Source organism: Marmota monax, unplaced genomic scaffold, assembly GCF_021218885.2.
Source record: "Marmota monax isolate L192 unplaced genomic scaffold, Marmota_monax_Labrador192_F-V1.1 WCK01_AAM20220418_F8-fsc00001, whole genome shotgun sequence".
Taxonomy (NCBI): domain Eukaryota; kingdom Metazoa; phylum Chordata; class Mammalia; order Rodentia; family Sciuridae; genus Marmota; species Marmota monax.
In genome coordinates this window covers 46,812,593-46,825,967 of record NW_026693777.1, presented here as the reverse complement: position 1 = coordinate 46,825,967, position 13,375 = coordinate 46,812,593, and the positions used below count along the sequence as shown (strand labels likewise).

The 13,375-nt window shown below is 41.8% G+C and overlaps 3 non-coding genes across 3 annotated transcripts; 2 read left to right on the top strand and 1 right to left on the bottom strand.

Annotated features, from left to right (window-relative positions):
• Nucleotides 1-4,599: 4,599 nt before the first annotated feature.
• On the bottom strand, nucleotides 4,600-4,671 carry Trnah-gug (transfer RNA histidin (anticodon GUG)). Its single transcript has one exon. It is a non-coding gene; the product is annotated as a tRNA-His (tRNA).
• Nucleotides 4,672-5,286: 615 nt separating this feature from the next.
• Nucleotides 5,287-5,358, top strand: Trnah-gug (transfer RNA histidin (anticodon GUG)). The gene has a single exon. It is a non-coding gene; the product is annotated as a tRNA-His (tRNA).
• Nucleotides 5,359-6,785: 1,427 nt separating this feature from the next.
• On the top strand, nucleotides 6,786-6,857 carry Trnah-gug (transfer RNA histidin (anticodon GUG)). Its single transcript has one exon. It is a non-coding gene; the product is annotated as a tRNA-His (tRNA).
• The last annotated feature ends 6,518 nt before the right edge of the window (nucleotides 6,858-13,375 follow it).

Genomic DNA, 13,375 nt, shown 5'->3' with positions numbered 1-13,375 from the left:
GTATGTATGTATACATTCCCTTTTTGGGGGGATACAAAGGATTGAACCCAGTGGGTGTTTAACCACTGAGCTACATCCCCAACCCCTTTTATTTTTTATTTCGAGATAGGGTCTTGCTATATTGCTAAGGCTTCAGCTAAATTGCTGAAGATGGCTTTCTTTGAACTTGTGATCCTCCTTGCCACTGGGATTATAGGTGTGTACCACCGTGCCAGCTGTAGAATCATATTAAATGGAGAAGTCTAAACTAACCAATGTAGAGGTCAATAGGATAAAAATAAAACAGAAATTAATGAATTTCTTCTACAAAAAACACTTTAAAGACACAGAAAGATTAAAGGAAAAGGATAGAAAAAGATATACTGTAAAACATTAATCAAAAGAAAGTTGGGGGCTGGGGATGCAGCTCAGTGGTGGAGTATTTGTCTATAATGCACAAGGCCCTGGGTTTGATTTTCAACGTTGAAAAAAAAATGGTAGCATGGCTATATAAATAATCAGACAATTAGATTTCAAGGCAAGGAATATTTCCATGGATTAAAAAAAGAATTCTTAATAATAAATAGATCAATTCATTAAGATGACACGACAATCCAAAATGCATGAAACAAAAACAAAAATCAAGAAATAGACAAATTCACGATGGGATTTTTTTTCAACAACCCTTCCCAATCATTGATAGATCAAGTAGAAAGAAAACCATCAAGGATTTAAATACTTGAATATTACTTTAAAACAATCTGATCTAATTGATAATCATTCCCCCATTAACAGCAGAATACATATTTTTTTTTCAAATGCCTTCAGAAAGTATATAAGATATCCCAGGAATAAAATCCTCTGGGCTCAGATAAATCAGAAGTGAAACTTTTCCAACCTCAGTTTTCCACACCTACTTCTTGGGATGGAGTGCCTTCTAGTGGAAATCCAGTCTGCTGCCTCTTCCCTAGATGTCCCTGCAAACAGGCTGGGTGGTAACTCCCTTCCAGATCACCATCTTCTCTCAAAACTTTCATGTCAATGCTGGAGATGTAATTTGGTGGTAGAGAGCCTACTTAGCCTATATGATGTCCTGAGTTTAATCCCCAGCACAAAACAACAACAAAATCTCAATGCCCCCCCACCACATTGATGAGGATCAGTAGACTCAGCTTCTTATAGTAACCTAAGAATTCACATGGTAACCAATGAAGAGCTCCATTAGAGCTCTAGAATACAGCAAATTTTTGAGAGCTGATGAGTCAAGTGGTGAGACCTTGTTAAAATGAAGATTCTGATCCAGTAGTTCTGTGTACAAGTAGATCAAGATTCTGAATTTTAAACAAGTTTCCAGGTAATATGGCGGCTCCTAGTCCAGTCTGCTTATCAGTGGCAACATGCTGCTGGTGGCTGACAGCAACAGTCCCAGGTATGCTAGGAGTAACAAGGAAGCCATAGGGTCATTGTTTAAACAAACAATCCAGAGCTTATAAATCACTGTTGTTGCCTCCTTAGGTCTATATACTTATACCAAAAACATATTTTGCTGGAATGTTACTTAAAATATTTTTTAAAAACATTGTTACTTAAAACATTTTAAATTGTTGAAACTTGTTGCACCTTAAAAGACTAAGGGGTGATGTCTTTTTCTTTGAAGGCAGATTTAAAAGCAGTCAAAAATCCTTTCAAACGAATGTGATTATATATATATGGAGGTGGATTCATGCATATGGCTTATAAATCAACCCTGAAGATAATTCCCAAACAAGAGTTCAAAAAGTATTTGGGGCAGTTTATTGTAGAGAGTGTAATGCTGAATTGGAAACAATGCAAGTTAAGATGCTTAAGATCCACCGTGCTCATTTTTAAGGAGTTGGTTTCCTTATCATTTTCTCACCTACTATTTTATTTAGGTAAAACTTGAATATGGCTTAATAAGTTCTAGGCACTGTTGCTTTACAAATATTTACTTATTTGATCTTCATAATAAGCCTGCTTCCCCCACTCCCAGATTACAAATAAGAAAACTGAGGCATTGAGATATGTTACTTGCCCAAGGTTGACCAGCTAGTAAATGGATGAGTCAGGATTCAAATCCTAGGCAGTGTACTTCCAGGTGCCAAAGACTTCATTACTAACCTATGCTACCCTTTAATGTGAGTTAGGAGTAGCCTAAAGGAAGGGTGTCAGCTACTACACCTCAGTGTCTATCAGAAAAAAAGGATAAAGAAAGTCAAAGTTAGCTGGTTTGGGTTGCATACGCTGGTACTCCCAGTGACTTCAGAGGTTGAGTTAGGAGGAGCACATTTGAGGCCAGCCTCAGTGGGACCCTGTATCAAAATTAAAAATGGAGATGTAGCTCAGTGATAGAATGCTCTGGGTTTGCTTCCCAGTACCAAAAAAGAAAGAAAGAAAGAAAGACTTGGACTCAAGACTGGAAATCGGCAGAAAGTAATAAATCCAACCAAAATGGAAACAGCTGGAGCTAGAATGTGTGTACAGAGAGCTCTTACACAGCCTGCCTCTTTCATGGATCTCAGACCTAAAGGAGAGGTTAGGCCTCAAGCTGGAAGTGGGGGAAAATGGGGACCACATTCCCAAAATCGGAAATCACAAAATGGTTTCAAAAACTAAAGGCCAAAAGGAGAAGGGGTGCTAGCTGCTGCTTAGAGAGGCTCCCAGGGCAGCAGAGTCTTGGTGATGTCTTCCCAGGCCAGGGCCTCAGGGTCTCTAGCTCTCAGTTTTTGCAGCCTAGAAACTTCATTGTATCAGTGTACCCAGAGATAAGCAGCCTCGAGGAAAATGAATCATACCAACTAGACTCTTAAGAGACTAAACCAAAATATCACAGTAAGGAGAACAAGTGCCAGCAGAAGCTAATGCAGAGCAATGTTTTTCACTGCAGGAAAGTCTAATGAACAGTCAAATCATCATCAAGTCTATTTCATGGGCCTGAAATCAGAGTAAGGGGAATTGACAGAGTGACCTCAAAAGACAGTGTTATGAAATTTTGGCAGCTGGATGCACCCATGGCCAGGATGACTATATACCTGCCAAAAAGGCTAATAGTTGGAAATGCAGGAGAGGACCCTTCCCTCCTGTATTCTTCCTACAACCAGGTCAACCTTCAACCCTTTCAGTTCAGCTTTCTCCAGCATTCTTGACCTCAGATGTGAATGGTTTGTGGGGTACCTCACATGGTGGACATTTATGGGGTTTGTTTTCTTGGTTGTTTTTACTCATAGAGAGTGAATACTCCTGACTTTCTCCCAAAGTTCTGGAATCAGCTCATAACCCATTGCACAGAAGTACCCACAGAGAGTAATGAGGGGCTGGGAGCAGGTCCATTAAGGAGAAAGCCAGATCTTTCTTTGCTTCCCCCATACCACCCCCATGCCTTATTCCAGCTCATAGAATAAAAAAGTTCAGTGTAGTTATTTGTTGAAGGATATAAGGAATAGAGTGGTAACATTCCCGTTGAATAGTTCTGTTTTGTTTTGGTTTAGTTTTTTGGTCAGTGATGTTGATTTTCTAAATATATAATTCTTATATCAGACATCTAAACCCTGGCAAATTCTCAGGCTCACCTTTCCTCATTCTGAGTGTTCAAGCTCAGAACACTCTTGTTGTCTGAGCTGTCCTATTGTGATTTTAAACTTACCAAATCTAGGGAATTGGGAGCTAGGAGACCCAGGGAAATGACAGCCTGCTGCAGTCCTGGCTTTTTGCATCTTTCAGTAAATCTGTGCTGATGGATTATGGGTAAAAGGGGTGCACTATCATTACAATGTCCATTTCTCCCAGGAATGCTCCCTGACTGCTTTGCTGCCACCAACAACACCCACCCCTCTGGGAAGAGCTGGAAAGGCTTATTCCTCACTCAGGCCTCTCTCATTTCCCTCCTTGACAACAACCCAGCTGCCACTAACAGCCTGAAAGCCAAATCCAAAACTCACTTCTGTTTTACCTAATGCCAAATGACAGACCTGAATTTGTTGAGTTGGATTTTTTAAGTACACATAAAGTAAACCAACAAATACAATTTGCTTTAAACCTGAGGTAGAGTGGGGATGGTGGGTTCAAGAGAAAACACTCTGTCACCTATGAGTCTATGGAGATGAGGTTAACAGATCTCTCATTAGTACCCCTCTCAGTGACTATAAGAACCAGCTCTCCAGCAGGTCATATTTTTCTTTGTCACAGGATCTGAACGAAAAATGGTTGTCAAATTTATTCTAATCCTTAATGCTTGCACGTTGTTCCTATAGTCTATATCCCCAAAGTGTTGACGTTTTAGCAAGTGTGAAGTTTTTTTGAAGGACCCAATATATGACTCCACCATTGCCAGGGACCAAATGAGGAAGAAAAAAAAAAGGTACCACACGGAATCATCCAAAACAAGGCAATCACATACTAGGAAAGATGAAGGTGGCTAGTTTATAGCAGATGAAGAATTTAAAAGAAAGAAATGTCCCAGGAGAGCCATACAACTTTCTGTATACACACGATAGTCCGTTATATAATACCAGCCCGGGCCTCATTCGTGGCAGAATATGATTTAAACACAGAGAACTTGGTAAATCCAAAAAGACGCCCCTTGCCGTGCCATTGTTCCCACAATGCCGTGACTCGGATTCGAACCGAGGTTGCTGCGGCCACAACGCAGAGTACTAACCACTATACGATCACGGCGAGCTACCAGGACGCCACACTGCACGGGTGACTGAGTGTGGCTCTTCTTGTCTAGAAGGCCGCTGTCCTGGCTTTCGTAAGCTTCCTGTTTTAAACTATCTCTCCCAACCACCAGACCTTCACACTGACCCCGAAGAGAGGTACGAGCACCATGAACTTCCCACCCGGAAGTCTGCTTGACTGTCTGTACCGATAGCAAATGACAGGACATGAAAAAGCTTTGCAAACTAAAGGATTTTTATGACGCCACGTCTCTGTTAATGTGAAACCCCAGGTCACCCGAACAGGGGCCGGGGTCCCTCTCACGCTCACCGTACCCCGACTGTCACGCTTTCTGAAGGAACTCTTAAATTTTACGAATAGGAATTATGATCCACCCTCACAACTTCCTTGGAAATGGGAGAAAGGGACCCCAAGAGCAGCCCACACGGTGGCGTGGTCGGGGTACCTGGCCTTTGGCCCAAAAGAGAGCAGAGGAAACTAGCGCGTTTGCGTGCAGTCACGAAGGGGAGAGGCGGGAACAAGCAATGACAAATTCCTGACGTGCAAAAAGGTGGAGCTTTCAACAGAGAAGTGTTAGGAAAAAGAAACCCTTCTTTGGGTCCTCGGTAGCTCGCCGTGATCGTATAGTGGTTAGTACTCTGCGTTGTGGCCGCAGCAACCTCGGTTCGAATCCGAGTCATGGCATTGTGGGGGACAGTGGCTCGGCAGCAGGGTTTTGTCTCATCGCCCTCTTCCATTTTTACCCTGAGTTCTGGAAAAAATGTATTCCAATTCCCTTGTGACAGTTGAGAACGATGTTTACACCAGCTCTGGCTAAATTGGTCTGCTGCAGGGCATAGGCTTTCGATTATTACGCGCTTACGCTCAATTTTGGAGGCAGCCCAGAGAACTCGCCAGGCTACAAAGTGTAATAGGCATCTGTGCAAATTTCCCTAATACAGGAATGAGCTCCACGGGATTGGAAGAAAAGGCTCCTCAAGGGAAGTAACCTTTGAGGCAGCTCTTAAAAGTAGAATGGAAATTCGTCAAGCAGCCAGGATAATTTAATGTGCAAAGGCTAGAACGAAGTCTTGAAAAGGCACTATCATAATTCCTCTCATAAGTGTTCTCCCTATGTCTTCTTTATGAAGTCCCCACCCCCACAATGCCCCCAGGCCCTGGTCTGACTGTAGACGCTTCTCAAGCACCTGTTGAGTGAATGAGTGCAAATAATTAAAGAGTGGGAAACGACACCGAGGGCCAAGTGATGAGCTGGAAAAGCAGATGAATTTACTGCAGTCTCGAGGGTGAGGGTGGTGAAAGGATTCAATCCGTGTTCAGCAAGATCCTTCTGCTGGGACGAATGACACTTGAGAGGCGGGTGGTCACTATGAATTCACTTGTCAGGAAATCACTAGCACATTCCATTTAGCAAACAGCCACTGCTCACTGTATAGCGACTCAGTTTAGGCTCCGTTAGGGCGCAAGCACTGATGGACAAGAATAAAAACCAGACTCGATCCCTGCTGCCACCTAGGAACACAGCGTAGGGTGGGTGCCTCGCGCGCCGGAAGCCTTGAGGAGGGAGGAGTCAGAGCCCAGGGACTGTAGGAGCGGCTGGGCTCGGGAGAACTGAGAGGGTGAGGTGGGTTCCTTGAGTTCAGCCTACGCAGCCAACACAGTTCTGGGGGCGTCCACACCCTCCACAAAGGCTGTGTCAGATCACTGCTGCGGGAATCAAGCAGCGAGGAGCACCCAGGAAGAATGGCCCCCTACAGGCAGGCGAATCCCGATAGAGTTTCCAAGTCACAGGAGACTGACCTCTCACAAGGACGGTCTGAGCTCTGGTCAGCCTAGTCCCTGGATGCATAGGCGGTCTCCTTCCATTCCCCACCCCACTCACAAGTAGCCCACCACCAGAAGCTCATCATCATATTTTCTGGCCAAAGAACCAAAATCTCACACAGAACCTGAGCAACTGGAGACACAGCGGTGCGCCTGCGCATTCTGATACAGCGTCAGGCTGCAGCCCCGCCCCATAGGTGGGTCTCTTAGTGACGCGCGGACTGGGAAGGCCTATGACTGCTGAAGAGGACAATCAGACAGCCAGTCTTACAGGTCCCCGGTAGCTCGCCGTGATCGTATAGTGGTTAGTACTCTGCGTTGTGGCCGCAGCAACCTCGGTTCGAATCCGAGTCACGGCATTGTGGGAACAATGGCACGGCAAGGGGCTCGCTTTCTTTTGCTTGTATAAAGACATTTTATACACCGTAAATCACTTCCTTGAAAAGAAACTGCAGTATTTCTACCTTTGAAACTCAAGCTACTTCGTAGACCTCCAGTTTTCCCAGTACAGCTTTAAAATCACGCTCCGGAAAATTCGTGTCCGAATTATTCGATACTGACAAAACAGCACCCCCATGACCTTGTGATCCCTGCCCCCCTTCAAGCATTTTTAAAACTTGGTTCATTCATTTTTGAATAGAGAATACATATATATACAAGCCTAGTGAGAAGTAAAGCTCCTCATACTTGTGGTCACCCACCAATTATTGCCAGTTTTCAGTATCTTTCCATGACAGTCCTTGTGTAAATAATTATGTATTTATGTTTGTGTAAATACTTTCCTCTTTGTTTATTGCAAAGGAATCTCCTTCCATCTTGGGTCTTGTCTTTTTCCTTCCCAGGCCTGGACTCAGGCAAAATGGAAGAAGGGGATTCTTTGCTGTATCCATAAGAACCTTTGGATGGAAACCTGGGCCCTGATGACAAGAAGCACTATTTTGATTTCAGGTTGGAAGGACAAAGAAGAAGCCTGAGTTTGGAGTATGGAAGAGAATATTGACTTGACAGTCCATCTGAAGACCCTCCACTCCCAAGACCCAACTTGAGTCACAAACTACTATAATTATAAAATTTAGCCTAGCCTAGTGGTAGAACACTTGCCTGACATGCACCAAACCCTGAATTCAGTACCCAGCACTGGAGGAAGGGTGCGGGGGAGCAAATAAAATAGAGTTAGGATATTCTTTCAAGTGAACTGAAGACAGAACTGAATAAGTCTTGCACATGTTTGTGTTCCAAGCACACAGTCTCCCCACAAATATTTGGACAGAGTTTTTTAAATGAAGTATATAAAGTGACCAGGTTTGCTTTTTATTGGGGGGCAGGGGGTTGTACCAGCGGAGCTCTATGACTGAGCTACATTTTTTTTTTTTAATTTTTGAAACAGAGTCTCACTAAGCAGCGTAAGCTGCCTTCAAACTTGGAATCCTCCTACCTCAGCCTCCCCAGTCGCTGGGATTACAGGCATGTGCCACTATGCCCAACCAGGTTTGCTTTATGATTTCATATTAAGTTGTGTTCTTTCAATACAGAACCATGTTATTTTCATATCATATAGGAATAGTCTGTGATTCCACTAAGAAAAATGTGCTCTCCCATATTTCAAGTGAAATTTAGCCCTCTAGGTGTTTTCCTTCCTTCATTCCGTCTTTCTTCCCTTTTGTTTTGTTTCTGATTTTCTTTTTCAATCCTTAACAGAAACATTTCTGGAAAAATATTTTACTTTCCTCTTAATATTACAGTCAGGAAAAAAAGTGAAAGTTGGTGACAAAATCAACTCACCTGGAGCTTCAATGAAATCGTAAGGCCTTGGATGGTCTTTGGAGATATGGCCTCATCTGAAGGCACCCAGGCTACTCATCTTCTGCCAGTTGTGCTTGATGGGAATATGAGTTCAATGCATCAGATCTTCTGATGTTTCAGGAGAAAACAGCAATCTTGAGTGTTATGTGTGAGCTCTCAAATTTTTAAATATTGGCAACTTATTCAATTAATTTTTTAAACATTAGGTTGAATGAAACTATGTAGGCCAAACAAAATCTGGCACAAATGAAGTTCCAGCTCCACATCCAGACTCTCAAAGAACAGAGTACATAGGTCAGAGTGAAGTGAATGTGGTTATCCTCTCAGGGAGATGAACAGAGTCAGACCCAGACAAGGCTGGAAGCAAAAGGACCAGACTTAGAAGAAGACAACTCTCAGGAGAAATAAGAGCTTAAATAAGGGCATCCAAAGTCAGGAAACAGGGAGTGAGGATGCTTCACTGGCTCAGTGCCCTGTGAGAAAAGCAAGGGCTCAAGACTGGGGGCCTCAAGAAGTATACAATGTCGGGAGATTAGAGAAGAAAATGAGAGGAGAGAAAATCAGGAGAATATCATTCTAAGGAAATCTTGGGTGAAGAAGGTTTCACAAAGAAGGGAGATCAGATTCCGGTGCTACAAAGATGTCAAGGAGAAAAAGAAATGAGAAAATTATTGGCTTGACTGAAGTCATGGCTGACTTGTTGTTGTTGTTGTTGTTGTTGTTAATACTTTGTTTTGAGACAGGGTCTCACTAAGTTGCCCAGGCTGGCCTCAAACTTGTAATTCCCCCTACATCAGACTCCTGAGTAGCTGGAATTATGTATTTGCCACCATATCTGGCACCACTGCTAACTTCTAAAACCTTCTGTGAGAGTAACTAGATGTATCAAGAGTTAAAAAAAAAAAATTACATTTTTTCCTCAATAATTCTACTTTTGAGAATCCCATAAAATGAATAAATCTTAAACTAGGAAGTGCTATCTGCATAAATATGATTATTACAGAGTTATTTAGAAAGAAGGAGATTGTAAATATCCTAAATGTTAAAAAAAAATAGTAATAATTAGGTAACGTTGTATTAAACCAAAGCATATTCATTAGGGCAACATATTAAATAGCCATTTTAAAAGTATAAAGTCAAGTTTTAAATGCCTTTCCAACTACAATGAGTAAGATTCCCTTAAAGCAATATCTGATCCAGGTCTGAAACAGAGAAGGTATGAAGTGAGTCTAGAAAATCTTGTGTGAGAAAGAAAGTTTTACTTAAAGATTGATTATACCAAGTCAAAAGGACACAGGAACCTCTTGAAAAGGCTCCTATCGGCCAAATCTGTAACAATTTGAGGATTAGAAAGAATAATAAGCTAGGCACAGTAGTGCGTGCCTGTAATCCCAGGATTGGGGAGGCTGAGGCAGGAGGATAGCAAATTTGGGAACAGCCTCAGCAACTTAGTGAGGCCCTAATAATTAAGTAAAAGCAACTTAGTGAAAGGCCCTAATAATTTAAGTAAAGCATCCCTGGGTTCAATCCGCAGTACTACTACTACTAATAATACCGTGATGGCAATGGATATTAAATAAATTTTTTTTTTAAAAAATTCAACTTATGGGGATAAGGGAAAGACAGCGGGCAGGGATGGTGATAAGAAAGATCTTCTTTATAGAAAAATGCCAGAATGCCAGCTAATAAGGGCAAAAGGAATGATAGACTAGAGTCACCATCTTGCAGTCCCCAGTGTAGTAACAAATATAAACAGATCGTCAGGGAAGGCTTAAGATATTAGGTAAAATGTTGTTGGAAGCAAATAGCCAAAAAAGCCTCAGTACATCACCCCACAGCTCACTTGAAATAAAGTCAATTGGAGTGATTTGGTAGACTTCAGCTTAACCAAATTATCGAGTCTAGCATCACCAATAAAGGGACAAGTGGGCATTTCAGGACTATTAATGTGACACTCTGGGAAGTCTACAACATCTCCTATGTAGTGGTCTTTTCACAAATGTTTAATCTGAATTAAATCATGAACAAACATGAATGAACAAAATCACGTGGGACACTCTACATAACAATTAGCCTGGACACTTCAAAACAATAATGTCATGAAAAGCAAACCAGCAACAAAAGAAAGGGGGACTGCTTAGGGTTAAAATAGACTAAAGGAACTTCACAAATGCAGCAGGAAACTATAAAAGACACATGAGAAAAATGGGAAACTTTCATATAATCCTTATAATGAACAACACTTTTAAATAAATGTTAAACTTCCTAAACGTGATAGGGGTTTTGTGGTCCTATAGAATTCCTATTCTTAAGAAATATCTCACACACACACACACACACACACACACACACATACACACACACAGAGAGAGAATCAGAAGAGAAGAAAAAAAGAATAAATATGGCAAATATCTAAATTCAATGAATCTTGGAAAAACATGTACAGGTTTACACTGTGGGCTTTTGTTGTTGTTTTGGGACCAGGGATTAAACCCAGGGCACTATGAGTTTCATCCCCAGATCTTGTTCTCATTTTGAGACAGACTCTCACTGAGTTGCTGAGGATGGCCTCAAATTTGTGATCATCATGCCTCAGCCTCCCAAGTCACTTGGATTACGTACTTTTTTAATATTTATTTTTTAGTTTTAGGTGGACACAATATCTTTATTTTACATTTATGTGGTGCTGAGGATCTAACCCAGTGTCTTCTGCATGCTAGGTGAGCATTCTACCACTGAGCCACAATCCCAGCCCTTCACTGTACTTTCTTTGAACTTTTCTTTATAGGTTTAAAATTCCCCACCAACCCCCAAATAAAATAATTCCCCCCAAAATGGAAGGAAATAAAGGCTATATAACATGGGGAAATCAAAATACAATGTTAAGGGAAAAAAAGAACATAAAGTTGTGTGTATACCACAATTACAACTATATAAAGCTAAGAATAAGAGAAATTACCTTTGTTTATTTCAACTTTGTTAAGCCAGTACCATGTTACAGGCTCTGTACTAAATGGTAGGAATTACTCCTGCTTCCCAACAGAATCCAACTCTACAGTGAAACACAACGTAAGTGTTTGGAGGAGTGTTGCTGTCATGGTCTCCTCTCTGAATCCTTGGTTCCCATCAAAGTGCCTGCCCGCCTGAGGTGCTCAACATTACCAGCTTCCAGGAGCTCACACTCTTCAGGGGAGGAAGTTTCATTAGTAACTTAAAACAACAGTAAGTGTATAATGCACACAAGACATTGTAATTTTAAAATTATCATTTAAGCCCTATCATTAGGACTTTTTCCTTCCCTCTGAAATAATTTAACTTTGTTCCTGTTCTTCCCCACCAGGAATACTCTGCTTCCTTATAGTGCTGCTCCCCACCTTTATGCCTTCATTCAGCTCAAAGCTGGCACCCCTTTATTTCATCTGTCCAAATCCTTCACAGCTCAGGTCTACCTCCTGCAGAAAGTCTGCAGACTTGATGGATTCCATTCCTTTGAGCTGTCATCAGTCTGACTCTGTTCTGCTTTTTTTTTTAATACCAGGGATTGAACCCAGGAACTCTTAACCACTGATCCACATCCCCAGCACCTTTCTTAATTTTATTTATTTATTTTTAAATTACAAACAGGTCTTGCTAAATTGCTGAGGAGCTTGCTAAATTGCTGAGGCTGGCTTTGAACTTGCAATCCTCCTGCCTCAGCCTCCGGAGCTGCAAGTGCCACTGTACCCAACTCTGTACTACTACTTAAACATGTGGCCTCATGTGATACCTTTCATTATAAATATTTTACAGTTTTATAAGCTAGTTCATATCCATCATCTCCCTTAATAACAATCACTATTTCCCTTTCCAGGAAAGGATGAGTGGGCTTGACCAAATATCTGTTTAGAGCCCACAACTGTTGACTCCTTATCAGTGATCTTTCTATTCCTTCACACTTGATGACTGTGGAGACTCTCACATATGGATGATACCAGAAGAATAGTATTCTGGTATCATCTCTGTCCAGCTTTGTATCATTAGTTAATATTTTAAACTGCACATTTAAGAAACTTGTACATGTTACATTTTCTGTTGTACTTCATGGAACAAAGCACAATACCAGATTTTTCATTATCTTCTACAGTCCAGTACTCAAAGTGTACTTGCTCTGGAGCCAGCAACATTTGTGTTACTTGAGAGCCTGTCAGAACTACAAAGTCTGGGATTGCACCCAAGCTAGACCTACAGAATCAGAATCTTCAATTTAACAAGATCCCCAGGAGACTTATGTTCACATTAAAGATTGAGAAGCATATATACACAACATGCCCTAGAATGTGACAAATATTTTGAGACTTGGAGCCCAAGGAAATCTAGAAAATTTGTAATTTTCCTATCACATCCTTCTCCCCCAGCTTTGAATTCCTTCCCTTTGGGACCTCACCTGGTTCTTTGCTCCCTCATAAGGCAGACATTAGCCTAAGAGTGGGGAGACACAGAGGCAATACTTAGCACAGGTTATGGTAAGGTGAGGCAAATATTTGTTGCCTTTAGGGCACAACACTTCTGGTGAGAAATTGGCTTTATTCCTAAGACAAAAATGCCTAGCACTTAAGTATCAGAGCCTCGAGAGGATAAGGGATTTGTGATAGACAACATTGGAACTGTTTCCAGACTTGATTTATTGACTTGTCTGTTTCCATTCTTTCACTAATCTGATTGACAGTGAAACCCAGAATGTGGCTTGAGGGATTTCTGCGAGCGCGCATGCTGCCTTCAGGGGCTGGGTGGGCCTTCTTGGGGCAGGTGCGCCGATAGGTTGGGGGTGTTTGTGCGAGGCTTGTTTGCTTGGGAGAAGGGCATATGTGGAAACCACAGGAAAGAAGTGGGTGTTTCTAAGGAGTTGATTATGATGTGCGAAGTGTCTGCCTGAATTGGAAAACAACGTAGATTTGGGTAAATGTAATTCAAGCAATGGGATAGGAGGAGGTACGTGGGGCTCCCGGGGTGGGGCAGTTATAGACACATCTTAGGAAACAGCTCCTTCTCTCGCCCTCCCTAGACTTTCCCTTCTAGAAGGTTGTTCTCCCTGCGA